Below are 27,144 nucleotides of genomic sequence, written 5' to 3'. Positions count from 1 at the left end.
CTACATCTCATGAAAGAAATATTTTAAGGTACTTTCTTTCTCAATTTTTGAGAATAATTTGTGTAGTGTGGGTAATTGTTCATTAGAAGTTTGATAGACTTCTATGAATCCACAATGACCAGGATTTTTTTTTTTGCTTTGATTGTTCCTTTTTAGCTAGTTCTATTTCTTTTTCTGAGACTATATTATTCAATATCTGTATCTGGTCTTCAGTAATTTTTTTTTTATTTTCAAAGATATTCTTTTTGTGTGTGTTCTCAGTTTTGTTTGAATATAACTGTTCAGAGTAGGTTCTCTAAATTCTTTGGGGTTTTTTTCTGGTTTTACAGTAATTCCATCATGCTTGTTTACTAGTTTATTGATGTGATTTTTGTCCTCTTATTTTTAATCAGATTGGTTAAAGGTTTGGCAATTTTATTAGTTTTCTCAAAGTATCAGATTTACTTGTATTATTTCCATAGGGTATTTTTAGTGATGGAGGTCCAGTTTATCTATTTCTCCTCTAATTGTTAATGTCTCTTCTGTGCTCATTTAGCTTTGTATATCTTTCTACTTTCTAATTGTTTTAAATGAATATTAAGTTCATTAATTCAGTCTTTTTTTCTATTTTGTAAATGTATATTGTAGGAATACATTTTACCCCTGAAGACTGTTATAGTTCCCATCCCAGACATTCTAGTATGTTATTTCATCATTATTATTTTTCTCCTATCATTATTAGTCATTCCTATGATTTATTCTTTGATTTCATTCATTCTAGTAATTCATCAAGTCTCCATTTGGATCTCTGTCTTTTGTTTGTTCTCCCTGAACTTATTACTATTGCATTATGGTCTATAACGAATGGTTTTACTATTTCTGTCTTTTTTACGTTTGTTTGTTCTGATATATGGTCAATTTTTTTTTGTAAATTTCCATTTCATATTGAGAAATAGACACCACAAATCTCTTAGCCTGAGTTTCTCCAAAAATTTCTTTAATTTTATCTTTTTCCTTTTGTTTATCTTTCTGTCAGACTTGTCCAAAACAGAAAAAACTGAGATCTCCTGCTACTTTTGCCTGTTGTGACTCTTAGAAATAGAATTTCCTGCTAACAAAAGGATATTGCCCCATGGTATCAATTTTCCTTTATTTCTGACCATGTAGTTCATTATTAATCTTTGCCATTCCTATGATCACTTTCCCCCATTTTCCATGAAATGTCTTTTCTGGGTCCATTCCCTCCCACTCTTCTGGGTTGCTCCCAGGAGTTCCAGTTTCTGCTCTCAGTCAGTATGTTCATTGTAAGGTCCCCATTTATTTTATAAAGGACATCTCTTCCCACATGGGAATACTCATCAGTGATATCCCTGTCCACTACTGAAATAAGATTTTCCCATCCCCTCCCTCCCCCCACCCCCATTTCAATCTTTCCCTTTTCCTCTTTGTCCTCTTCAGAGAGGTTATCTTCTTTCTGAGAAACTAGAGGTGCTATTTTTCTTAATTGTTATCCTTTGACTTGATTTGTGTACACTGCATATTCTTCTCTATCTTCTTCCTCACTTTTTGCTTTTTATGTTCTCTCCCCTTCTGTAATTTAGTTTCACATACTACAGATTCATCCAAAGGTAAAGTGTTATGAAGTTTAGTCTGTGATGTTTTAGATCTGTTTCTACTTGAATTCTGCTTTCACCCTTTTCCCCATATGTCTTTTTAGAAAGGAATCTCTTAACGGTTTCTCTTTTGATATTTTGTCATCTTTGGTTGCTGTTTGATTTACTTTTCCTGTATTTCTGTTATCTGGGGTATGGAAAAAACAAATAACCTTTTTTTATAACTAATTTTCATTGCAGGAAAAATTCAAATGCTGTTTGGTTTTTGTTTTTGTTTTTGTTTTTTGGTTTTTGGGTTTTTTTTTACTGAACATCCATCTTTTTTCATTCATGATTGAGCTCATTTCTAAGGTATGTCATCTTGGGTTCCATTTGGATTTTTTTTCTTTTGAACACATTAATTCTATTTTTTCCTGTGGTTTTTGATGGGTGCAGAAGAGTTTTGTGTCATTTGAATTTCTTTTTCTTTTATTGAAAGGTCTTTCTTCAAAACACTTGCAGATTTGTTTTTTTTCCCCATTGGAATTGTTCAATTTAACCACTTTTTTCTTCGAATTTGCAACATAGAATTTGTTTCTGGAATCAATCTTTAAAGTCTTTCAATTGACACTTTATTTTTTGTGTTGAGAAGTTCTGGAGAGTTTTCTCGTATTATTTCTTGAATTATAGTGTTTGAAATTTTTTTGACATTACATGTTCTTCTGGGAGGCCTTTAATCTTTAAGTTGTCTCTGTATATTCTTTGTTTATATACAAGTTATTTGTCTTTTAACATTATTGTTGTTTTGCTTCTCTTCTTCCAGGTTATCCTTCACTTCCATGTATTTGCATTCCCAATCAGTTATGCTTTCTTTGTTTCTTTGGGGAGATTCACCACTGTGGATCCATATTGTTCTATTCTGCCATTTATTCCTGTTGCACAGAACGTGAATTCTAATTCTCAATTCTTATTCTTGAATTAATTTTTCACCAGCTTCAGAATCTATTGAAAGTGATTTCTTGGAGTACAGGACTGATCAGAGCTGGATATAAGTCTGCCATTTTTATCAGGCCTAGTGGATACACATGCTGACATCCTAAGCCTCTATTCCTTAGATCTTTGGCTAAGGATTCTGGCTGCAGGGTACTGCTATATTGCTGTCCCAGCCAGAACAAGCTTTGAGTTTTCAGTTTTCCATTGTGCAAGAAGGGAGGAGAAAAGTTTAGTTGTTAGAATCCTGTGAGTCAATTTTGGCAGCCCTGGAAAAGTATGGTAGGTAGTGAGAGAAGGTGTGCTGAGTCAGTGTTCCAGGTTAGGGATAAATCTTTTCTGTTGTTAGTTCACTTTTTGCCTCATTAGGGTTCCGTTTATCATAAACCATGAAGATAGGGGAAATTACTTTGTCTCTCATTGATAACTGTTATTTGGGAGAAATTTGAGAGGTCATGAGAATTGGTATAAATGTCTATTCCACCATCTTGTGGTATAAATGTCTATTCCACATGACCTAGAAGTCATTCAGTTCACTTTTAATAGTTTTTGTTTGTTTACTATCAGGTTGTTACTTATTTGCTTCAGTCAAGTATGTCTATTTCTAGAAGAACCATTTTTTTACCCCTTACTCATTTAATTTTTCCAATCTAATATAGACTGGAATGTAAGAGAAATTAGCTGATTAGAATGTGTCTAAAAGAAGAGTAAAAATGTCTTTGGAATCATTTCTATAAATAAAGTAATCTTTCGTGAATAAATTTTGTGAGATTTGGCTAGTGAAAGGCTCTTTCTCCTACTTCCAGATATTTGTTTCTTTGTTTTTGTTTTTTACTATGTTTTCAAGAGTTGAGGCTATTGCATAAATAAATTCTGGACAAATGGGGTGAAAAGGAGAAAAAGATTACCACCAGCTGATGGAGCCAGGGAAAGTTTCACGGACAATTTAGCATTTAGACCAAGCCCTGAAGTATGGATAGGAGTTGGCCAGGTAGCATAGCAGTGAGAATCCAAGGAGAGGACAGGGAGGAGAAACATTCCAAGCAATGATAATAGTGTGAACAAAGAAATAGAAGCTGGAAAACATGGGATATGCATACTCTGGAAATAATGTAAAAGCAATAGCAATAATTGGAAAGACAGACTGGAATTGGAGCCAAATCACAGAGACCTTTTACTGCCAGGAAAAGGAATGTGGTAGCTCCTCTATTCTCATGACATACTAAATAAAGTCCAAAGGGAAAACCAAGGAGAAGAAATTATTTTGATGGTGTCAATCTATAATATATTCTCCTTTCTCTGCTTTTCTCTTAAAAGAAAACAGAGAGAAAAATGTATTTCACTGGTGTTCCTGTTTACAATAGCACATGTTGAGCAGCTAATTTGGTTTTAATAGTTTAAATTTTTATTGCAATCAATTTTATTTGCATCTATACTACAAATTATCTAGAGACATCAGTGATTTTTATGTCAAAAGTAGAGAAAGTATTGATCACTATTCACATATGAGAATAGAGATTGGGTGGTTAGGGAAATATACCCATAGAACACTAAGAAACTAAAAGATTTAGTCAGCTATGCTTTCCAAATATACAGATGTTTAGAGTCATAAGAACAAAATAACTAAGAATTTTGTTTGATTCATCCAACCAAATGACATCAATGCAGAAACTGCCAAAGAACTTGGTACAAAACTAACTTATCATGGGTCTTCCTACAACAACCACATAATCCTAGTCCTTGAAATGATGATTTGACACTTGGGTTTAGGCTTTGCTGAACCTCATCAGCTTTCTGCAAATTTTATGTCCTCCTTAAAAATAAGTTCCATGGAACTTAACCCCACCTGCAAGGCTTTCTACTTTCTCAGATTCTGCAATTTCAGTACTCTGTCGCAGGTCACTCAGCCTAACCACTAACTTGTTCCTGGAGTCTGCTTGGCTACCTCAACTTGGTGCCCAATTTGAGCATCTGCTCTCTCTTTCCCCTAACACCACTGCACTCTAGGCCATATGAGTGGCCTTTATTGGGTCTATTCACATGGAGATTCTACACATATTTTCAGAATGAAGAGTCAAGGCAATTAGATATATAAAAAGAAAATGACCTTTTGATAGGAAACTTTCTAACTGAATCTACCTAAAGTTTCTCTGGTCTAGCTTAGTTTTCACTATGCTACCTAGGCTGAGAACCCACTCAGTTGTATCCAGCTTCTCTCTGGCCCCAAAAGAAAATGGCACTATTCTTTCCAGAACATACTGTCACCGATTTGAATTTCATTTAACAAGATGTTCTGGATGAAGTTCTTTCCTCTAATTGGAATTAATGAGTTATAATTTGCCAATCAAGAAACCTGATCAATGGTGGGCTTTTGATGTTCAAATACTTTCCATTTAGTCACTAATTAAAGCCATGTCAGGTAAATATAACATAAACTGACAGTACCTAGTCCCCAACATAATGAGAGCCTCCCACCTTCACCCCTAGAAAAGGCAACAAAGCTTTTTGTGTTTTTCATCATACAGGCATAGAATTATTTGAGCTGTTTTGTTGTCTGCTGAATACTTGATAGACCTACCCAGAAATGGGAAGGGTTGAGGAAGGGGGTGGTAATTTACAGGGAAGGTGAGGTGATTTTTTTCATACTTTTTTTTCAAATATATATTTTATTTATTTTTTTCATTTTAATAAAGGGGTGAGGGGATAGGTGTAAAGTTCTCATGAAAAAAATGGTGTTGTTCAGAAAGTTTGTGAATCTATCCCCTCCCCTCATCTTTAGACTCACTCACACATACAAAATTTTTAAAGCAAGTCAAATTCAGTTCTTTGGAAAGTTCTGGGCACATAGCACAGGGATCAATAAACCTTTGTTGATTTTTGGCAAAAAATAGAGTTGATATAAAGCTTAAAACAAAAATAGCAAGTCAGTTACATACATGGTATATTTCCAGGCTGAAAAAAAAATAAGATTCAAACCTCATTTTCACTGAAAATGATTTTAACACTAAATACAAAGGGAGAAGAAAAAATATTTTAAAATGACCACTTAAAGTCATACTGCAAGTAAAAAAACAGACAATATAAGCTTGAATTTATATATATTATATATATATGTGTGTGTATAAATTCAAGCTTATCTTGTCTGTTTATATATATATGATTTGTGTATTTATGAACATATTAACATATCTATGAACTGATATTTTATTTTTTTTCCATTTGAAGGAATTATTCCTATTTTCTCCAAAAAAAAGCATCTTTTTGTTAGTCTTTCTCGCATGTCAGAGTGATTTTACTCTAATACTGAGACCATGATAATTATACTAACATCACCCACTGCAACAGTAGACACGTACTTCCTTTTAGCATTTCATATTCTCCAACACTAAGGCATTGCTACACTTAGTCTTATCTCATTTTATGGGAACCCATTCTACAAAATCATCTTATATACTGTTAATTTTGTGATAAAAGGGAGAATTGGGCTATCACAAATTTTGTGATTAAAATCCTGAAAGTTGTACCTAAGAGAAAATTTACAAGAAACAAGGAGAATTAGATCTGAAATCAACATCTCTTGTACTCTCCCAAATCTTTCCCCTATCTCACATTTCCCCTATCATTGCCATGTTCCTCAGCTAAAGTACAATGAATCCAGCTCATGTGGGAGTCAGGCATCTAGCTTTCACTCTGAGTAGATGGGCGGTGGGGAAGAGGGAAATGCTTTTAGGAAATGTTTATGATATTGAAAATTATCACCTGTGGAAATCACTGGTAAAATTTTGTCAGTGTATATAGAACACTGCTAGAGCTCTTTTAAGCACTAAAGTAGAGGAACTAAATAAAAGATGTTTTTAAAAGCATATCTAGTATATTTATACAGACCTGAAAGTAAGCCTTATATTTCGTCCTCACTACTGAAATCCTGGCAATAGTTTCATACGATAATAATGTCATTGTTTTTCATCATTTTTCAGTCATGTCTGACTCATCATGATCCCATTTGGGGTTTTCTCAGCAAAGAAAATGAAGTTTCCTTCTCTAATTCATTTTACAGATGAGAAAACTGAGACAACCAGGGTTAAGTGACATGCCCGGTGTAACACAGCTAGTAAGCATCTGAGGCCAGATTTGAACTCACAAAGATGAGTCTTCCTGACTTCAGGCCCAGCACTTTATCCACTGTACCACCTAGCTGCCAATAATGATGATAATAATGATAATAATAATAATAATAATAATAATAGCTAGTCTTTATATAGCTCTTGTACAACATAGTATATGTACATATGTACAACATATATATGTTGTAGGCACTATACTAAACACTTTACATTTATTATCCCATTTGATACTCACAACAACCCTGTGATGCTCCTTTTACAAACGGAGGTTAAGTGACTAGCCCAGGGTCACATGGCTAGTACATTAATAATTTGAACGATACTAGAAATCATTAGAAATGGATCATTTTGTCATCTGTTTCCACTAATTCTTCTGTTCCTAAAGGCCAGTCTTTTTTCTCATCCTGTTGTTGAAGTTGAGGGCTAGATTTACAGTTATCAGTTTTTCCTCTACCATATGGAGGACTTCCTTACTGCTACAATAGGGACTAGGAAAGAAACTTATTGTGACTGAGATAGGGCCTAGTGTGATTATCTTGCTAGAGGGAATTTCTAAACAAGGAAAGTCCCTCTCCCGGTGCCAACTAGTAACATTTCCACAACTTAAAGTCTTAGGAAGTTGCCTAGAGTTCTGACAGGTTAAGTGACTCGCCCTGGGTCACATAGCTAGTATGCATAGGACCTAGGACCCTGCTGTTAAGGTAATCATTTAAAAAAAAAAAGGGTGAGGTATCTCTCACCTCCCAATTATTGAAATAGTTATAGAATATTTCTAGAGCAACATCCTCTCGTAAAAAGGTTTAAAACTCAATTAAAATGCAAATGAACACCAGAGCAGTGTAGCAATGATGATTCTGTAGATACAAGGGCTGGGAAAAGGCAGGGTCAGCCAAGAATGCAAATTTTTAGAATTGTAATTAAATTTGCAATTATTTCTGTTTTCCCAAACTTTTACAAGGCAACATCAAGGGAGGATAGCCCCGCTAACATCAAACCAGAGTGGAGGTCCCAGCTAGGTTAAAGAAAGTAGAATCTGCGGGGACTCTCACACCAGTTGGCAATCTGCTTCCTATCTGATGTCATAACTAGGTTTCCCTGAATCGCAATTGCCTGTGGGATAATGGAGCAGAAACCCCTCAGGTTCTTTTGAAGCAGATGAAGGTCATCCCAAATAGCAGGATACAGAGGACATGGGGTAAACCCAGAAGCTGTGGATACCTAGAAATAATAGGCAGAGACACTTGTAGTAATTCCTGAGCTCTCTTATTAGATAAATGGGATGCATGCCCTCCAGTGAGAGCAAACAGGGCCATTCTCCTCCATGAGGATGGCATGGCCTTATTTTCTCTTAGTAAAAGTGAACTGAAGCAGCTGAACCTATCATCTAATTACTTGAAAACAGAGCAGCTTAACATCCATTCTTCCAAAAGCTAAATCATTATATTTGGCAGACCTTCTCCAACATTTAAATGAAAAATTCTAAATAACCTTATCCAGTATAGTTATTCATTCAGTTACTTAGGGAAGCGTTTTATAGCTGTCAGCCTGGCTGAGCCATCAGGATACAGTCCTCCTCCAAATCAGATATTCCCCAAGGGCTATTCTGAGCATTGTTAGTTCTGGTCCAGGCAATCAATGGGTAACACCTGCCCTTAATGTTTTAGGCACGAATCATAATTTCTGAGCTTTACGGTACAGAGCTCTGAGGCCTCCACTGAGTATTTGTCAAAATGCTTGAGCACATCCAAAGCTCTTTTTGAGAAAACCTTTGGCCGCATTTTAAAGCATTCCTCCAGCCCAGCACTGTGCATGATGTCTGGGTTGTAAGACATGTTAGCCTCACTCTGGTCAGACTTCTTTGGGAGAATCATATTGTTCCAGACACCACATTTTACAAATGACACTGCTCAGCTGAAGCATGTCTGGAATGGTAAGGAGAGGGCTGCCAGAGTGGGCAGGGAGATAGCTAGATTGTGAGAAGATTGAAGACCCTTCTATGCCAGGTTCATTTTTTAAAATACTGAGAAGAGTACTCCACTTGGAGTCAAGCATTTGAATTCAAATCCCAACTCTGTTATTCACAACCCATGTGGATTGAGACAAGTTACACCAGCTCTCTAGGCCGCCAATTCCCTTATCTATAAAATGAAGGATTGGACTAGATCAGAAATTCTTAACCTGGGGTCTATGGACCTGCAAAGATTTCAAAGAATCTCTAAATTTGGATGGAAAAAAATTACGTATTTATTTTCATTTTAATTGGTTTTCTTTGTAATCCCACATATAATGTTATTTATTTGTTTATTTATTTATTTATTTCATTTTGGCAAGGCAGTTGGGGTTCAGTGACTTGCCCAGGGTCCCACAACTAGTAAGTGTCAAGTCTCTGGTCTGAGACTGGATTTGAACTAAGGTCCTCCTGACTCCAGGGCCAGTGCTCTATCCACTATGCCACCTAGCTTCCCCACATTATTTATTTTTTAAAGTATTCTGAGAAGATGTCTACTGGCTTCCTCAGACTGCTAAAGTAGTCCATAACCCAAACAATGTTAAGAATCTCTGGATTAGGTAATTTCTGAGGTCCCTTCCAGCTCTAAATCTGATCCTATGAGCTGATATTTAGACTAAAAAGAGATGACTTGGAGAATACGCCAGTTGTTTTCAAGTACATGAAGGGTTATCTTGTGTAAGAGGGGTTACAATATATATCATGATTATAAATCATGCCTCAGACACTTGCCGTGTCAGTCCATGAATTAGTGTTTGTTGAGCACATGCTATGCGCCAGACACTGCCCTCAAGGAGCTCACTGTCTAATGGAGGAGACAACAGAGAAAAAAAAATGTACAAAAAAGATTTAAAAAGGATAAACTGGAGATAATCAGTAGAGGGAAGACATTAAGACTGAGGAAAATTAAAGAAAAGCTTGTTTTTTTTCAAATTTCCACTTTTTTCTAAGGTGCTAAATTTAATATACAATTAATAAATTTTACATAATAGAAGTTCACAGTCTCACACATAACCTTTTTAGTTATTTATTGTATACGAATGTTCATTTTAGTTTATTTTCTTTTTTAATATTTTTATTCTCAGTTCCAAATTTTCTCCCTCCCTCTACCCTTCCCCCATCCATTGAGAAGGCAAGAAATATGATATAGGAAAAGGCTTCTTTTACAGAAGGGACTTCAGTGACACTTTCAGGAATTCAGAGAAGCAGGAAACTGAGACTAAGAGGCAGAGAATTCAAGGCATGAGAGATAATGAGTTTGGCTTTGGACATACTGGATTTTGAACATCAGGTTAGAGTTGTCTAGTAGGCAGTGGGAGATTCGAGAATGGACATAAGGGAAGAGGCTAGGACTAGATAAGCAGATTTAAGAATCATCAGCACAGAGATGGTTATTGAAAGCATGGAGGCTAGTGACACCATTAAGTGAAATAGTATAGAACAGATCTTAAACCATGGGTAGCAACCCCATTTGGGGTTGCATAACTGAATGTCACAAAAAATTGGCAACAGTAAAAGATTTCTGAATGCACAATAAGCAAAAATTAATTCAAAAGAAAAAGCGTAATGAATTCAAGGTGTTTCTAGCAGCACTTGTCCATGTTGCATTGCGCAATTTCAGTGTAGCTTTGGTTCTGAGCACATAAACCTGTGCACTTTGTACTGCACATGCTATAACACCGCACAATGGCAATGAACACTGCCAGAAATACCTTGGCTCAGATTCAAGATGATTATTGTATGTTATGAATTATAATATTTTTACTGTAAATACAAAATCATTAAATGAATTTTGGCTTGGGATTAACAATAGTATTTCCAACAATTTCTGAAATGGCGCTAAACATACTTCTGCCATTTTGTACTATATTTATGCGAAGCAGCATTCTCAGCATTGACAATTATAAAATCAAAATAACAATCAACTCTGAAAAATGTTGAAGACGGTCTACATCCTGCAGTACCAAGATTTAATTCTTCATGTAAAAATAAACAAGCACATCTACCTCATTAGTATGCAAATTTGCTTTCATTTTAATAAATGGCAAAAGTATATATATTCCAAATAATTGTTTTAAAATAAATTTCTTTATGATTTATTATCAGTAAACATTTGATTTATGTACCTATATACCAGGGGTCAGGTAAAAATTTCTCAGGTGAAAAGGAGTTGCAAGTGGAAAAAGTTTCAAAAGTCCTGGTACAGAGGGAGAAGAGAGCGGGGCCCCAAACAGGGACTTGAAGGATTCCCACAGTTAGTGGGCATATCCTGGAAGATCTAACTCAGCCTCAGTTTCTTTATCTGTAAAGTGTGAATAATAAAAAATCCCTCACGAAGATAATGTGAGCATCTCATGACATGGACAATAGAACTAAAAGGCTATGCAAACCTGAAAACACTATATGTTATCTCTCTTTATTATTGGGAGAAGTGGCAGAAATACATAACTAAAATGAAAATAGGAATGAAATCAAGTTATTTAGAGGGGGAAAACACCTTTTGTAGGTGAAAAATCTTCCAATAAAATATATTGATGAGAAGAAAATACAGCTTGTACAAAACAAAGCAGCTATGCATAGGGTGAGAATGCTACAATTGGGAGTCAGCAGACTTGAGACCATGGGTCAACTCCTCCCCTTGTTTGCCATGATGACTGGGTGGGCCACAGACTGTCTTTCCCTCTTTAGTTTCTTCACTGGTAAAATGGGTAGGGCATTAAAATACACTACTTCATCTCATAGGATTGTTGAGAGAGGAGCCCTTGATATACTGTGGACCATGGGAATCTGAACTCTTAATAAAACAAACAAAAAAAATCATAGTCACCCAGATGAATTCCTAATTGTTAAAGGGGAATAAAATTAGCTCACATTCATAGAGACAAGGACTTGATATACATTCTCTCATCTGAGCCTCAGGACAGCAGGATGTAGAGTTACTAATTTCCTCATTTTACAGATGAAGAAACTGAGGCTCAGAAAGGTTAAAGGATCTGCCCATAGTTACAGAGTTAGTAAATATCAGAGATAGTATGAGAACTCAGGTCTACCCTCACTTCAGGGTATAGGACTCTCTCTCCCTTATGCCATGATGCCTTGATATTTTTAAGTGTATTCTGCAGCTGAAAAACAAAGTCTGAATGTTTTTCCAGAAAACAAAATGTTCTGCGTTTTCCTGAAGGCAAAAGGATGTGAGGCAGCATCTCAAGCTGCTGTGACCATGTCTCTGGGTCTTCCTAAAGTCACAAAGGACAGAATCTTGAAAGGAACAATGACCTGAGCTCTGACTCAACATCTTGACATGGTAACTCAACATTTTGACATCACCCACCTCCACTAAAGACTAATCATACTCAGAGGCAAACAAGGAAAGGAAAAGCAAGTTAACCATACAATTTCCTTTAAATGGTTTCAAAAGTGGCTCACTTACAAATTCAAGGAAATCCACCTGCTTTCCTCGTTTATCCAGGCATGCTGCACATGAAACTGCCTTCATCAATGTAATTTCTTAGTAATGCTGTAGTGGGATAATGTGGGTAAAACACTTCCTCAAACCTTGAAGAAATGCATAAATGATGTTTTTGTTTTTTTTAATTTAACACAAATTCAAAACCTAGGATCATAGAACTCTATCTGAAAGTGCTCTCAGTAGTTATTGAATCCAGCTGCCTCATTTTGCAGATGAAGAAAACCCAGGAAACTAAGCCTCAGGAATGCCAAGAGATTTGCCCAAGGTCACACAAGTGGTAAATTCCTAATCACTGAGCAGAAGCATCTTGGTTTTCCAAGGGTGAAGTTGGAATGCATTGATTAGGTAGCATGGTATGGTAAAGAGAGCCCCAGAATGGGAACTGAGACTAGTCCTGGAGCCTGAGGAACTGAGTTCGAGTTTTAGCTCTGATGCTGCTTATATGGTCACTTTGTCTCTCTAGGTTTCAGTTTCATCATTTGAGAAGTGTGAATGAGATGACCTCAAAGGTTCTTTCTACTTCTGAATCTGGTATTCCTGAATTTTGATAATGATAAGATTTTTGTGCAGGCCAATTAAAAAAACAACAACACTGAACACTTCAAAGTGTACCTTAAACTTCTTTAGTAACTCATTGCAAATGGAAATACCTTGCTTACAGATGTGATACCACATCTGCCAGCAACTTCAACTATCCGACTGGATTTTTAATTTTCACAACTGACCATTCACAGTAAGGGACTAAAATGAGGGGTTGGATTCAAAGACCTCTAAGGTCCCTTCCAACTCTTGGTCTGTGATCATAGGTGAGTTCTTTCCTTTGTGGACCTGAATTCCTGCTAATATCATCTATTTCACTGATAACTATGAATTTTTCTATATGTATGTTGATAGCTCCTTTATTCTATGTCTTTGAACATCCAACACATTGACCATCAAAAGGAAAACATAAAATAGGCAGAAATTTCAGTTTAGGCAGAGATTCCAGGAAAACTTTATATACTAAAATATATTCCAGTGTGTGTGTGTTTGTGTGTGTGTGTGTGTGTGTGTGTGTGTGTATCTCCCCATAGGGGGCAGGTAGGTGGCATGGTGGATAAAGTGGGCCTGGAGTCAGGAAGACCTGAATTCAAATCCAGCCTCAGATACCTACTAGATGTGTGACGCTGGGCACGTCATTTAACCCCATTTGCCTCGGTTTCCTCATCTGTAAAATGAACTGGAGAAGGAAATAGTAAACCATTCCACAATATTTGCCAAGAAAGCCACAAATGGGGTCACAAAGAGTCAGACACAACTGAAAAACAACAGAACAATAACATTCTATTTAAAGGCCAGTCAGTGACAGGTTCAGCCAGCCCAAACAAGTGTGTAACAACTATTTGCCTAAAAGATTGAGGAAAAGCCTTTCACTTTCATCATCAATTAGAGCAGAAAACTTCTCTGCTTATTCCAATATAGGTTATGAAGCATGCTAAAGAAATTTTAAATGAATGGAACTGTCTGTCATTGGAATGTTGAGACGGAAAATGCATTTAAATAAACCATAACTATAGCACAGCAACTATATTGGGAAACATAATTAAGTGACTAATTGTTTTGAAAACGCAATGGTACACCTAAATAGTTAATCACTAATCTTCTCCATTTCTCTTCCTACTCCCATTCCTCAGAACCTTCCCGTGTGTTTGTGTATCTTATTGAGTGCCTATCTAATCATCATTTTTTTTTCTATTAAGAGCAAGTGTCGACATCATGAGGCAATGCAGTCACTCACTGACGGGCAGTTCAGTCACAGTCTTGTGACAGCCCATGAAAAATAGCAATTTGTTTGAGATTATCTAATCATTGAGCTTCTTAAGCTGGGATTGCTAGGAGTCAGTGGTTAAAAAGGTCATTCTTTGCGTCTTAGTGACATAATCTATTGCAATAAGAAAAATGCCCTGAAATAAATAATAGGGGAACTTTGGGATTCACCAGAGCAAATAAAAACCATATTTCAATAAGTAGATATAGTCTATAGTCACCCTGAATCTCTCAGATCTGGAGTTTTCTTGGTAGATCTCCTGGGGATATTTTCACTTCAAAGAAAAAGGAGGGAAAAACTACTAAACTAATTGGTTGTATTTATGTTTAACCTAACTCACAGGATTTTGTCTAACTGCCAAGAAGCACAGAGAGAAATTAAACAATTATCCTAAGCACTCAGCACCCAAGGAGAATAATAGTTTTCCATGACTCAAAGTGTCTGACAAAATCCAGTATCAAATAACTACAACTTAACTCCCCGCTTAGACAAAAGTAGGAAGGCTCGTGGTGAGATATGGATTCTATATGTAGCTTCCTTTTAAAGTAAGCTAGATTTTCAGGATTTCAAGGTTATAGAACTGAAATATGGAATTGATTCAGTTTACTTAATTTGAAGTCTTAACCCTAAAGGCCCTGTATATACACATATATAGATAGATAGATAGACATAGATAGATACAGATATAGATATAGATATATAGATATATATAGATATAGATATAGGTATGGATATGGATATAGATATAGATATAGATATATATTCAGGTCCTATAAAGAATTTATTACATTAGAAGGTGGTTCCCTTTGGCTAGGGCAGGGAGGTGGCGCAGTGGATGGAGAGCCTGGAGTCAGGAAGACATGAGTTCAAATCCAGCCTCAGACACTTACTAGCTGGGTGACCCTGGGCAAGTTACTTAACTGTATTTGCCTCAGTTTCTTCATCTGTAAAGTGAGCCGGTGAAGGAAATAACAAACTACTCTAGTGCCTTTGCCAAGAAAACCCCAAACGAGGTCACAAAGAGTGTGACATGTCTGAACCAACTGAACAACAACACCCAATTGACTAAATATGACATTGCAGCTTATTAGATGCTGCAAATCTAATCCAAAGAGATGGAGGAGAACTGACCATGGCATGAGGCAAATAACAAAAAACAGATACAAAATGAAGAAGGGACAGAAGCAGGAAAGATATATTATGTATTCAGGAAGACTATCAAAGGAACCACAGTATGCCTAGTATATCAGGAAGTTGGTCAACAGCCTAACTAAGGGAAGCAACATGGAAAGGGGGAAAAGCACTACCTTCAGAGTCAGAGTACCTGGGTTCAAATCCACCCTCTGATAAATTATTTGTGTGAGAGAATTAAAACTGAGAGGCCAACTAGAAAGTTTTTCTAGCAGAAAGAGTGCTGGGCTTGGATGACCTGAGTTCAAATCTAGCCTCAGACTCTCATTAGCTACATGACCCTGGGCAAGTCACTCTACCCAATCATTAACAGAAATACAGAACCCAAGAGGAGAAGCCCTTCTGGTTTTAGTGGATGACAAGACAAGTCTGATTTTAAACAAGATGAGTCTGAGGTGCCTTCAGGACATCCTGGCTGAAGTGATTAGGAGACAGTGAGAGTTAAAGGACTAATGCCATCAGGATAGGTGTACATACACTCCTATTTGTAAATATATGTACATACATACGTAGGTGTATTTATGTATAAGGCAGTGTTGCATAGTATACATATTTGCAATTCATTTGAATAAAAGTAATAGGGAAATCCATAACAATAGATGACATCACCATAAAAAAGAATGTAGAAATTAAAGGGCCCAGTCCATAAGCATATATTAAGGGCTCATTATGTGCAAATTCTTGTCATTCAGTCATTTTTCAGTCATGCCTAATACTTTGTGATCCCATTTGGGATTTTCTTGGCAGAGATGCTGGAATGTTTTGCCCTTTCTTTCTCCAGCTCATTTTACAGATGAAGAAACTGAGGCAAGTGGGGTAAAGTGACCTGCCTGGAGTCACCCATCTAGTGTCTGAGGCTGGATTTGAACTCAGGAAGATGTCTTCCTGACTCCAGGCCCAGCACTCTATCCACTGCTTGACCTAGATGCCCCCCCACCACTGCCAGGTACACAAAAGTACAAGCAAAAAGAAATATGTTTCCTACCTTCAAATAGCTCACATTCTAATGGGAAAGGGAAACTTAAAAATGGGGCAAAGAGGAAGCTATACGTAGAGGGGCTTGGTGATGAAGTCTAGAGAATTAAAGATGACCTGTCTCAAAATGGAGGTTCTAGAAGGGACTCACCAACAGGAGTAGGGGGCCTCAGAGGTAGAGGGAGAGGACAGCTCAAGCATGGTCGTGGTAGTGAGGTCCAAAGACAGAACCTTGGAAAATTTCTACATTGAAGCATCATAAGGTCAATAGACTTAGAGCCTGAAAGAATATTTGGGGTTATCTATCTCACACTCTTGTATAGTTCAGAATCTGAGGCCTCAGTTAAATAACTTGCCTAGAGTCACACAGTTAGTATCAGTGACAGGATTTGAACCTATCTCCTCAGACTCCTAATCCACTCTACTGCAACATACTGCCTTTAAGTGACTATAGGAAGAAGAACCCCTAAATGAGGGATAAGGACAGATTTTAAAAGATAGGAAACTCATGTGAATGCAGAGAAAAGAAGAATCAAATATTATACAGTCGTGCCGTAGAGTAAAGACTAACATTAAGAAGATGTATAGTGAAGCAGTATCAGAATTGATCAAAAGGAAAAGATGAGAAATTCCTTTTATTTAGGGAATCACTCAGTCTGAGGAGGCATCTGAACTTGGGTCTTCCTGACATCGCATGTAGCATTCATTCAGTTATACCACCTAGCTGCCTCTGAAATAGTAAAGGAGATATCGTTCAGGAAAGGGGTAATCAGTAAAGGACAGCTAGGTGACACAGTGGATAGTGCCAAACCTGGAGTCAGGAAGACTCATCTTCCTAAATTCAAATCCAGTCTCAGACACTCACTAGCTGTGTGACCCTGGGCAAGTCACTTAAACCTGCTTGCTCAGTTTCCTCATATGCAAAAAAAAAAAAAATCTGGAGAAGGAATAACAAACCACTCCTCTATTTTTGCCAACAAAACCCCAAATGGAGTCATGAAGACCACTGAGGTCTTCAGACTCAACTTATATGACTGAACAACAACAATCAGCAATGGAGGTAAACTGATCATGAGACAGGAGAATACGATAACAAGTGAATCATGCAGGGCAGCAAGGTGGTGCAGTGGATAGAGCACCAGCCCTGGATTCAGGAGGACCTGAGTTCAAATCTGAGCTCAGACACATAACACTTACTAGCTGTCTGGCACTGGGCAAGTCACTTAACCCCATTGCCTATCCAGAAAAAACAAACAAACAAAAAAAAACAAAACAAAACAACAACAAAAAAACAAAAAACAAGTGAATCATGAGTTGTGAATCTTTGTGAGTCATGCTCCCATGAGGAAGCCTGATGAAATTTATAGATCCTTCAAGATGTTTTCAAACACATAAAATACAATACATTCATAACATGGCTTTGCTGCACATGCCCAAGTTGCATAAGATGGAATAACTCATGTGAGAAATGGAAGAAAGTTGCTTCTGAGAGAAGACATCTTGTGTTCACCTCGCCTCTGGGGAGAAACAGCCTCTTTCCATTGCTCGGGTAGCCACAGCTGTAACAGATTGCATCTTTAAAACTACCAGATAGGAATAGTCTCTCTTGCCAGTGGCATCCATAGGGCAAAGGCCTTACCTTCCTGAAGCTTAGGCTCCATGCATTGATCTGAGTGGGAAGACTACCTCCTTCACTCCTTTTCAGGCTCTGTGGACCTGAAAATAGGGTTTGGGATTTTGGTCTATTTAATTTATCCTTTCCTTTTCTAAGAAGAGGTGGTGGAGTCACTGAACCCAGTATTTTAAGCTTTGATGGATTTAAAAGCAGGATTCCAGACTAGAAGGAAGGCTCTGAGAAGCCAGGGTGGTGGCACAGGAGCCTAGGAAGGTTTTGGATGTGGGACCATGATATGTAAGAACTGAGTTACTTTGGGACCTAATCCCTGTCTCCTCCCAGAGACCAATATGGTACAAAGGGTTATGATAGTGCTGTAGTTGTTGCAGGGAGTGAATTCTGTATGTTTGTTCTTCCTGTGCCTGTGGAATAAATAGTAAATATTGCTTTGTAAAAACTATTCTGATAGTTAAATGGAAGTAGAATGAAAGGACCCTTGAAATTGAAAGAGCACAACTGCTGGAATTTTGAGCCAGTGACTGAGACTAGACACCCCCAAATCCCTTTAAGGATCCCAGAGAGTCCTGAAATGGCATGAAATGTAACACTCCTGGCCTTCAGGCAAGGAGGGCCAGGGCAGTCACTGTTATGCATTGGATTACAAAGGAAACAAATTATATGTGGGGAATTTTTTCCCCCATCCAAGTTCACATGCCACCTAAAATCTATCCATGGACTTCAGGTTAAGAACCTGTGACCCAAGAGAAGGCCTCCAGTATTTTGGCTGTGTCCTATCTGGAGGATGTGTGAAAGAAAGCAAACAAGGATCACAAAATAACTATGCGTGCAGGGATCAGCTGTGATCTGCAGCAAAGGAGGGAATACTTACCTGGCTGAAATCACAGAACCACTGAAGTATGTCTGGTGCTGATGGATGCTATAGGCAGTGCAGAAGTGGTTAAAGGCAGAGCTGATACACTTGAAAACTTCATAACTTAGATATGGAGACAAGAGATATATTCTTGAAATAGCTAACAAATTAAGACGATGCCATGATCAAGTACCAAAGTAAGTAATACAGACAATAAAGGCTGTAGATGTGCAGAGGAGAAGGCAATCAATGAGGGCTGGAGTAGTCAGGCGTGCTTCATAGAATGTTTAACACTTGAGCTGGACTTTGAAAGTAGCGCATGATTCTCATGAGCAAAGAGGAGAGATAAGGACATAAGAGGCGAAGAAAACAGCAGAAGCAAAGCTCATGAGATGAGAAGGACTCATCTGTGCAACCAGATTCTTTGGGAAAGAGCGTCATCTACATCTTTGCAATGGAACCCCTGCTTGTCTTTTATTTTGACCTATTCTATTATAGTTAAATTGTATTTTGAAAGAGGAGGGAAGGGAAATGAAAGGGAAGGAAAAGGGGGAGATCTATCCCTTTAAGAAAAATCTCCCAGAATTTTAAAAAAATATACTAGAAGCAAATAAGTTGTAAAACTTAAACACAAGCAATTGAGGGAATAATTAATAAATGACTTGGAGTTTTAGAATTACAGAAGCGTCTTTTTCTTTCTCAGGAATCAAGCACATTATGCTGGACATCATATTTTCCAGAACTTATCTGGTATTTTGGACACAAAAAGAAGACTGTTTAATTCTGTTTCAAAGGTGACCAGAAGTAGACCAAGAATCAATCTTGCAACTCTTCCAAGACAATTAACATCTAGGGAGAACAAAGTAATATCTCACTCTGATAAGTGCAAGTACAGCTGAAAGGCAGATGGGGGGATACAAGGAATACTTGCCTGGAAGGAAGTCACGAGACCTGGGCCCACATCTTAGCAGGAGTGATAAAGAATCTTGTGGCTTCAGGGAAGTTATGGCACCTTTCTTAGACCTAACTCCCTCATCTGCTGAAGGATGCGGATGAACTAGATGAGTTTCAAGGTCCCCTTCATCTCTGTGAAATTCTATGATTTACTAATTTTTTAATACAGATCCTTTCCAAGTCCAGAAGGCTGCTATCTACCAAGGATGCTGTAAGTAAAGGCTTGGACTTTAAGACTGGCTATTAGGAAGACCTAGGGAAATACCACAATGATGCTCTTTTTGTAAAAGAAAAACGAATACTTAAAGCAGGCAAGACAAGATGGGAAAGATATCACCAAAGACATTTGTGCCCAGAAAAAAAAAAATAGGTGCTCACATATTGTGATCAAGAGAATGTAGAAAGACAACCTGAGAGCAACATATTAATAGAGTCAAAGGAAGGCTTTCATGGACAGTTTTTAGAAAGAGGTGGAAGTGAATCTCACAGCATAAGAGGTTGCAAAGGGGTTGTGACCTACACCAGTGAGGACAGTGCCTACAATGATGAGATCACAAACCTAGTTTGTAGGAGTAGCAAAACTTTAACTGATTTCCCTTTTTAAACCACAATTGTATTAAACAACAGTAAAATGTGAAGAAAGGAAAAGAGAAAGTCAAAGACAAGCAATGTATTATCTTTTCTAACTTGATTCATGACAAAGGACCTTTGACCAACTTACTCTCCCATAATCCATTCATAACTGATTTCTTAAAAGGCAGAGTCCATTTACGCTCTAGGTTAATATTGCCCGTCTACTCACTTTTCTGTTTTGTTTTGTTTTGAAAGCCACCAATCCAAGAATCCCCGAGTTGGAGTACTTAGGCACGGCTACGCATTTCTTTCTTGAAGCATCTGAAGTTTTCCTTCTAAGGCTGCCAACCGATCAGTACTTAATGAGCCAAGCTGGTATTTTGCCACGGAAGTCAGTTACATCTTACAGATGTTCTGGCCCTTTTTTTAGTTTTTATTTTGGTAACCTTACTTCCTCCTCGAAGTAAAAACTTCTCTTTTTAGAGTAAAAGCTCCTTTCTGCAATTCTTGATGTTAAGCAGGCCTCTCTCACTGAACTTCTCTCTAGAGTTTGACCTCTGGAACAAGCGTCCAGATTCCTACTTTCCTCTGAGCTCCTCCTTGAAGTAATTCCCTGTCCTCATATAATAGAGGTTATGTGTATGATTAACCTGATTATAATCAAGTTCTTCAAATAGAAGACAAGATTTGCAAGTTGTTGAGTTTGTTGGGTTTTTTTTGTTTGTTTTGTTTTGTTTTTTTTGGAGGGACCAGGCATTTTGATACAGAAGCAAAGACATTATATGCAAGGCTTTATATGTATGTATGTGGATATATCATGTATACGTGTGTACGTATACATGTTATATATAAATGTGTGTAGGTATAGTAAAATACATATATCATGTATAAATTTAAATATTGATAAATAGAAGAAATTTCTTTACATATACATTTCATAGTGTTTAAACAATATACGTAGATATATTCTTTGGCAAGGGAGAGGGTCTAGAGCTGTGATTTCATTGATGTATGGAACCCTCAATAATAAAACTCCTTCTACCAATATAGACAGGCAACTTTTACAACTTATAATCTTATTGAATTACCTAGAGCAGAGATGTCACACTGGCTACTATAAGCCTATATAACTCCCATTGTTCCCACCAGATTCAAATGTAACTGGGAAATGTTTAATAAAATAAATAAAAATGCATTACAACATAGATAATGTTAATTTGTGGTTTTCTAAGTCAATATGCAGGCACTGGGCCTGGAGTCAGGAAGATCTGAGTTCAAATCCAGCCTCAGACACTTAATAGTTGTGTGACCTTGGGCAAATCACTTAACTTCTATTTGCCTCAGTTCTTCGTCTATAAAATGGGGACACCCTGGAGAAGAAAATCACAAACTACTCCAGTATCTTTGCCAAGAAAACTTCAAATGGGGTCACGTAGAGTCTGAAATGACTAAATAACAAAGTCAATATTCAGGGGAACTGGTTTCTATGTGAGTTTGACAGCCCTGGCCTAGACAGCTTAAACAACTTGCCCAGGGTCACACCAACCAGTATGTATGAGAGGGAATTTGAATCCAGATATTCCTGACTCTGAAGTCAGCTCTCTATCCACTGTGCCCACATATCCTTCCAGATGATACTTATCCTACTGACTTGTTAGCTACATATTTATCACATCTTTCTGTAATCCAAGTTTGAGAATGAGTTTAATCATTGACCCTTTGCAACATTAACTATGCACCCCTATCTCCCCATTGGTAGACATTTTGCTTAGGAAAGAACAAAGCAGCCCCTGGAGAGCATGCCTTCCAAATCTTATTGGTTTTGAACCATACCTGCAGTCATCTCATCCCTTCTCTCTATCAGTCCCTGATAGTACAACAAAATCCTAGGTATTTAAGTGGAGAAGGGTGGGGGATATTGTTGTTGCTGTTGAGTTGTTTTCAGTCACGTCCATATCTCCTTGACTCCATTTGGGATTTTCTTGGCAGAGATAATGAAGTAGTTTGCCATTTCTTTATCCAGATCATTTTACAGATGAGGAAATTGAGGTGAACAGGGTGAACTAACTTGCCCAGGGTCACATAGCTAGGCAGTGTCTGAGGCCAGATTTGAACTCAGAAAGATGAGTCTCTCTGACTCCAGACCTGGCACTCTATCCACTACACCACCTAGCTGTAATATGAAGCAATATAAAAGAACAGAAAGAGGTGGAGAAAAGGCTAAGTTCAGTTTTCAAGCACCCTTGCAGATAACTCCCAGTCTTCTACCTGTTATATACTTGCCATTATCCTAAATTCCCTCTTGACTTTAAAATTTTCTTTCTTAGTCATGGCTTTGATGTTAACTAAATTCTAGTTCTGTGGCCATGGCCATGGCTTCCTGGGGTTAGCCTTTATAGCCTAGAATGGAAATGTCAAATTTGGCATGTGGAAGCCCAAAGCAGCCAGCAAAATTCCTAATCAGGGCTGAACTACATTAGAACCCTAATTGGGAAAAGTGTAACAAAATAAAAATACAATAGAGAAAAACAATATTAATTTGTTGTTCCAAATGGCCTCTAGAAGTAGATTTTACAGGCTAAATCTTTTGGCCAGTTTAGTCTTTCATGGAAAATGGTGCTATGGCCAATAGGCCAATAGTAAATATACAGGGGCAGAGATATGTTCCTATTTGAATTTGACACCACCGGAGCAAAGACTGTGATTTTCCAGACCTCACTGGGTATGCACCTAAAGATAGTCTTCCAGGTTGGTCGTCTTGGATAACCTCATCCTCACCTCACTGGCCAAAGCTTAAGAAAGTCTATTATATCTTCCCTCCTTAAAAAAAAAAAAAAAACCTTCCAACAAGAAACAACCGTTCTCCACTTAAGGCTTTCCTCCCTCACACTTTAATTTAAATCTGAATGCCTTGATCCCACTCAAAGTTATTCATTCTTTCACCCAACTTCTTGTTCCAACTGGCCACTTGAAATGGATTTTATAGGCTAGATCTCTTGGCCATTTTAGTCTTTCACGGAAAAAACTATTCCCTCTAGGTACCACGGCCAATAGGCCCCTCCTAGGCCTGTCTCCCCAAACTCTTACTTCATGACTGTTTCTTTGAGAATCAACTTGCTCTTTTGTCTTAAACCCGTGCTCCCAGCTAGACCTGCCTATTGTTTTCCACAACCGGATGAGCCAAGCTTGCTAATATAGCAAATATAGCCATCTGAGGTCAGATACCTTTTCCTAGTCCTTAATTAGGAATCCAATCACTTTCTGATCTCAGGGTCACAAGTCATCAGCCATTTTGATTCCTCTCCTTTTCCATACCACACATAAATCCTGAAGACTATACGTTAGCATAACCACTTTTGGTCAGGACTTATGATTTCATCAGTGTTAGGAACTCTGGGTGTGGAGTTTCCTTTCACTGATAAACATCACTAACAGGTCTTAGTGACCTAGAGAGCTGCTTAGGGTATTTACGAGGTAGGTGATCAGTTAATGTACCAAAGGGTCTTCCTAACTTCTAGGCCAGCCACTTGTACACTACTCACGCTTTCTCTGATTACAATGTGTCCACAATTAGACTGTTTTTGAAAGTAGGAATGGTTTCATTTTTCTTATTTGTATCTCCCAGGTATGGCACATCATCAGCGCATAAAATATAATTGTTGAACGGTCAATTTATAAAATAATTACAATAAAATATTATAAATATAGGATATTATCAAAATATTTTACCCCACCTCCAAAAAATGGGTTAGTACCCAAATTGGTCTTTCTAATTCTCTTTGTTAATGTTTCTGCCCCAAGAATTGATCTATTGAATCAATGAGGAGAGAGCCCTAAATAGATTATCTACTCAATTTTTAAAAAAATGTATATTCTATTCATTTCTTCTTATGTCACTTGCATCTGACATTTAATTCCAGGCCTTATTAGTCCAATTATCCTTCTGGAGATCTTTGACTCAAATCTAATCACCTCAAGTTACCTTGCTAGAAGGGAGTATCTTCTTTAAATGGACACAATTGCTTTGACCCTCAGAGCAGAAAGTTTACTTTAATTTAATTTAATTCAAAATTATTTGTAGATGAACAGATCGCCTCAGCCACTTCTATATTTAAAGTTGAGTTGGCTTAGGAGCAATAACGAAATAAGTAGAAACCTGAAACTCTGAAACACTGCTTATTTAAACACCACGGGGGTCAAAGAAAGTGTTACGGGAGAACAAAAATTCCCACACAAAAGAAGGAAAAGTCTCATTTTTACCAAAATACTCACAGAAGTCTTTTTGTGGTAACAAAGAACTGGAAACAAAATAGGAGCCCATTAACTAGTGGATAAGCAAATTGTGATATGTAAACATAAGTCAAATTACCACTCATAGAAAACGGAGAATATGAAAAAAAAAATATGAAGAATTCAGAGAAATATAGGAAGCCACTATCAGCTAAAGCAGAGTAATATAAACGGATCTAGAAAAACAACATACACAATGACTAATGATAATAATATTTAGTATTTATATAACACTCAGATTTGCAAAGTGCTTTACAAGTATCATGTCATTTTATCCTCAAAGCAGCCATGGGAGTCAGGGATTATTATTATCCCTCATTTTACAAATGAGGATACTGAGGCAGCCAGTAGTTAAGTGACTTGCCCAGGGTCAGAAGCTGGTTAGTATCTCAGATTGGATATGCACCCAAATCTTCCTTACTCCAGGTCTAGCCCTCTATCATTTGCACCACTCAGCTGTTTCTAACATTGACTACAACAATGACAATGGAAAAAAAAAACAACAAAAATTTTAATGATATGTTGCATAATTAGAACCACAAAACATAGCCGAGAGATGAGCTGAGAAAATGTACCTTCATTACAGATGTGTAATATAGCATACACTATAGGATAGTAATTGATCCACAGTTAGTTTTGTAAAACTTTTCTTTTACTCTCTTTTATTCTTTGTTTCAAAGCATCATTCACTGGGTAAGAGAGGGGGTGATATTCAGAAACAAATGTAATGTAAAAACAGAAGTTTTTAATGATCTTTAAAATGTGAAACAAAACAGGGAACAAATGGTTCACTGATTACAAAGGGGATGTATATTCAGAAATGAATTTTATATAAAAAATGAAAGTTAACAAAAATAAGAATTTTTAAATATATAAAGTGAGTGTTTAGATTTTTTTCAGAGAATCAAAATGGAGAATATTAATGTAAATATTTCTATTATGTATTGTAAACTTCCTTCAATCAATAAGACAATGAAAATGAAAAAATATGAATACCCTTGGAAGATGACTAAAGTTGATTGTGTATGTAAGTATGTATAGTGATCAGCATACATTTGTAGTACAAATCAATACCCCTATAATGTAAATGCTTCATAAGCTCAAATTTTGAATAAACTCTGTCCCAAAGTCCATTGGTATGGGACTCTCTCCTCACTTGTGGAGATGAAGGCCCTACCCCATAGGAGTGGTGGGGTAGAGTTGGTGAGAAGTCCGGCCTTTGCCAGGCTCTTCAGGACTCTCTAAGCGAGAGTTCCTCTAGGGTTCTTCAAGTGATAGCCTCCTTTGAGTGCCCCTTGGGGCCTCTTCAGGACTAGAAAGTCCAAGCATGTGATGGCTTTCGGGGCTTCTGGCTTCTAGCTTCAAGAGGGAAGACAGAAAAGATCAACCCCACTTCAATTTGCTAAAGGAAAGACTCAGGGGAAAGATGAGAGAAGCTGGCAGTCTTCATCATGTTCCTTCCTCCAGCTTGCTACTCTAGAAACTATAGGGAGTCACCCCATGGATGAGATCAGAAACAGTCTCTCTTGGTTAAACTATTTTATCTCACTCCCAATGGGAGAACTTCACTTTGCATTGTTTGGTACCTATTCTCCTACACATACCTTCTCTGATTTTCTGTTTTGGATAAATGGGTTTCTTTGCTATTCTCTGTAAGTGTTTATTGTGGAAATGGTATTTGGTGTTAAAGAAGTCAAGCTCTGGATATAGAACTTGGGGTCCTCCTTCCTGCCCTCAAATGACAAAGCAATCAGAAGTTAGATGGAATTTGATCATATCCCCTAGGACAGGGGTAGGGAAGCTGAGGCCTTGAGGACACATGGATTTGTTCTGTGAAGTTTGGATTCAGTCAAAGGGCCATACTTGAGGACCTAGAGGGCCACATGTGGCCTCGAGCCCACAGGTTCCCCACCCCTGTCCTAGACTATAGTTAAGAAAATAGATATGTTTCTACCTCAGATCCCCCTCTCTCTGAGCTCAAAGTAGCCTTCATCCCCCAACTCCAACTTCCCCTCCAGGAAGGAATGAAAACCTCCCTTGGAAAAGTGTGGGAAGAGAAAAGACTGTAGTTATCCCTTTGAAACACATAGTGAATGATAAGTGCTAGTATTGTTTACATGGGCCTCCCTACAGGGGTAGGGACATCCACTGAGATGCTATACTTATATCCAATTTTCTTAAAGCAAAGCATATATATAGGTAGGGCTTACAAATAGGTGTGCTTATCATGTACTATCTATCTACTTCAGTTTTTCTGCCTGCAAAAAATGAAAGGCAATGTGAATATATTTAGTATTTCTTGCCATCTTTAGTTAATTTACTTAATCACCCATGAAAACTGTCAGTTTAATAAATGCTTATTGAATGAATGTTGAATGATTTATGCCCGGTTCACATATTTGGAAATTTGAGAACCATGAAATTAAGTGACTTGGCCTTTTTCAAAATGACAAGAGATGTGAAATGCCACATAGTTCCAAGTTCCTGTATTATGAATTCTTAAGATAACACACACAATGATTTTTCCTTTACCGGAAAAGCATATTGCTGTATCATCTCTAGGGGTGTCTTGGCCATCTGCCATCTTAAATGTTTTATGCAATTGCTTGTCTCTACTGCTATGGTTAATCAAAAGAAAACAACATTTTATTCTCCTTGGATTTTCTTGGATTTGGTGTCTTTCCCTCTTACTATTTTTACTTGTCA

General features: G+C 37.4%; 1 protein-coding gene across 6 annotated transcripts in view; it reads right to left on the bottom strand.

The window, feature by feature from the left end:
* Positions 1–27,144, bottom strand: part of PDE4D (phosphodiesterase 4D) — a 1,859,629-nt gene that overhangs the window by 1,571,526 nt on the left and 260,959 nt on the right. Inside the window, exon 1 of one of the 6 annotated variants that reach the window (XM_027863636.1) lies at positions 12,124–12,160. The exons of the other annotated variants lie outside the window; for them this stretch is intronic. The gene's annotated coding sequence lies outside the window, so the exon portion shown is untranslated. Of the gene's footprint in view, positions 1–12,123; positions 12,161–27,144 lie in introns of those variants that run through there. 6 annotated transcript variants of the gene reach the window in all.

This window comes from Vombatus ursinus, unplaced genomic scaffold, assembly GCF_900497805.2.
Source record: "Vombatus ursinus unplaced genomic scaffold, bare-nosed wombat genome assembly UNPS02014772.1, whole genome shotgun sequence".
In the NCBI taxonomy this organism is placed as follows: domain Eukaryota; kingdom Metazoa; phylum Chordata; class Mammalia; order Diprotodontia; family Vombatidae; genus Vombatus; species Vombatus ursinus.
The sequence above is the reverse complement of the archived record's forward strand: the minus strand, read 5'-3'. Positions and strand labels throughout refer to the sequence as shown.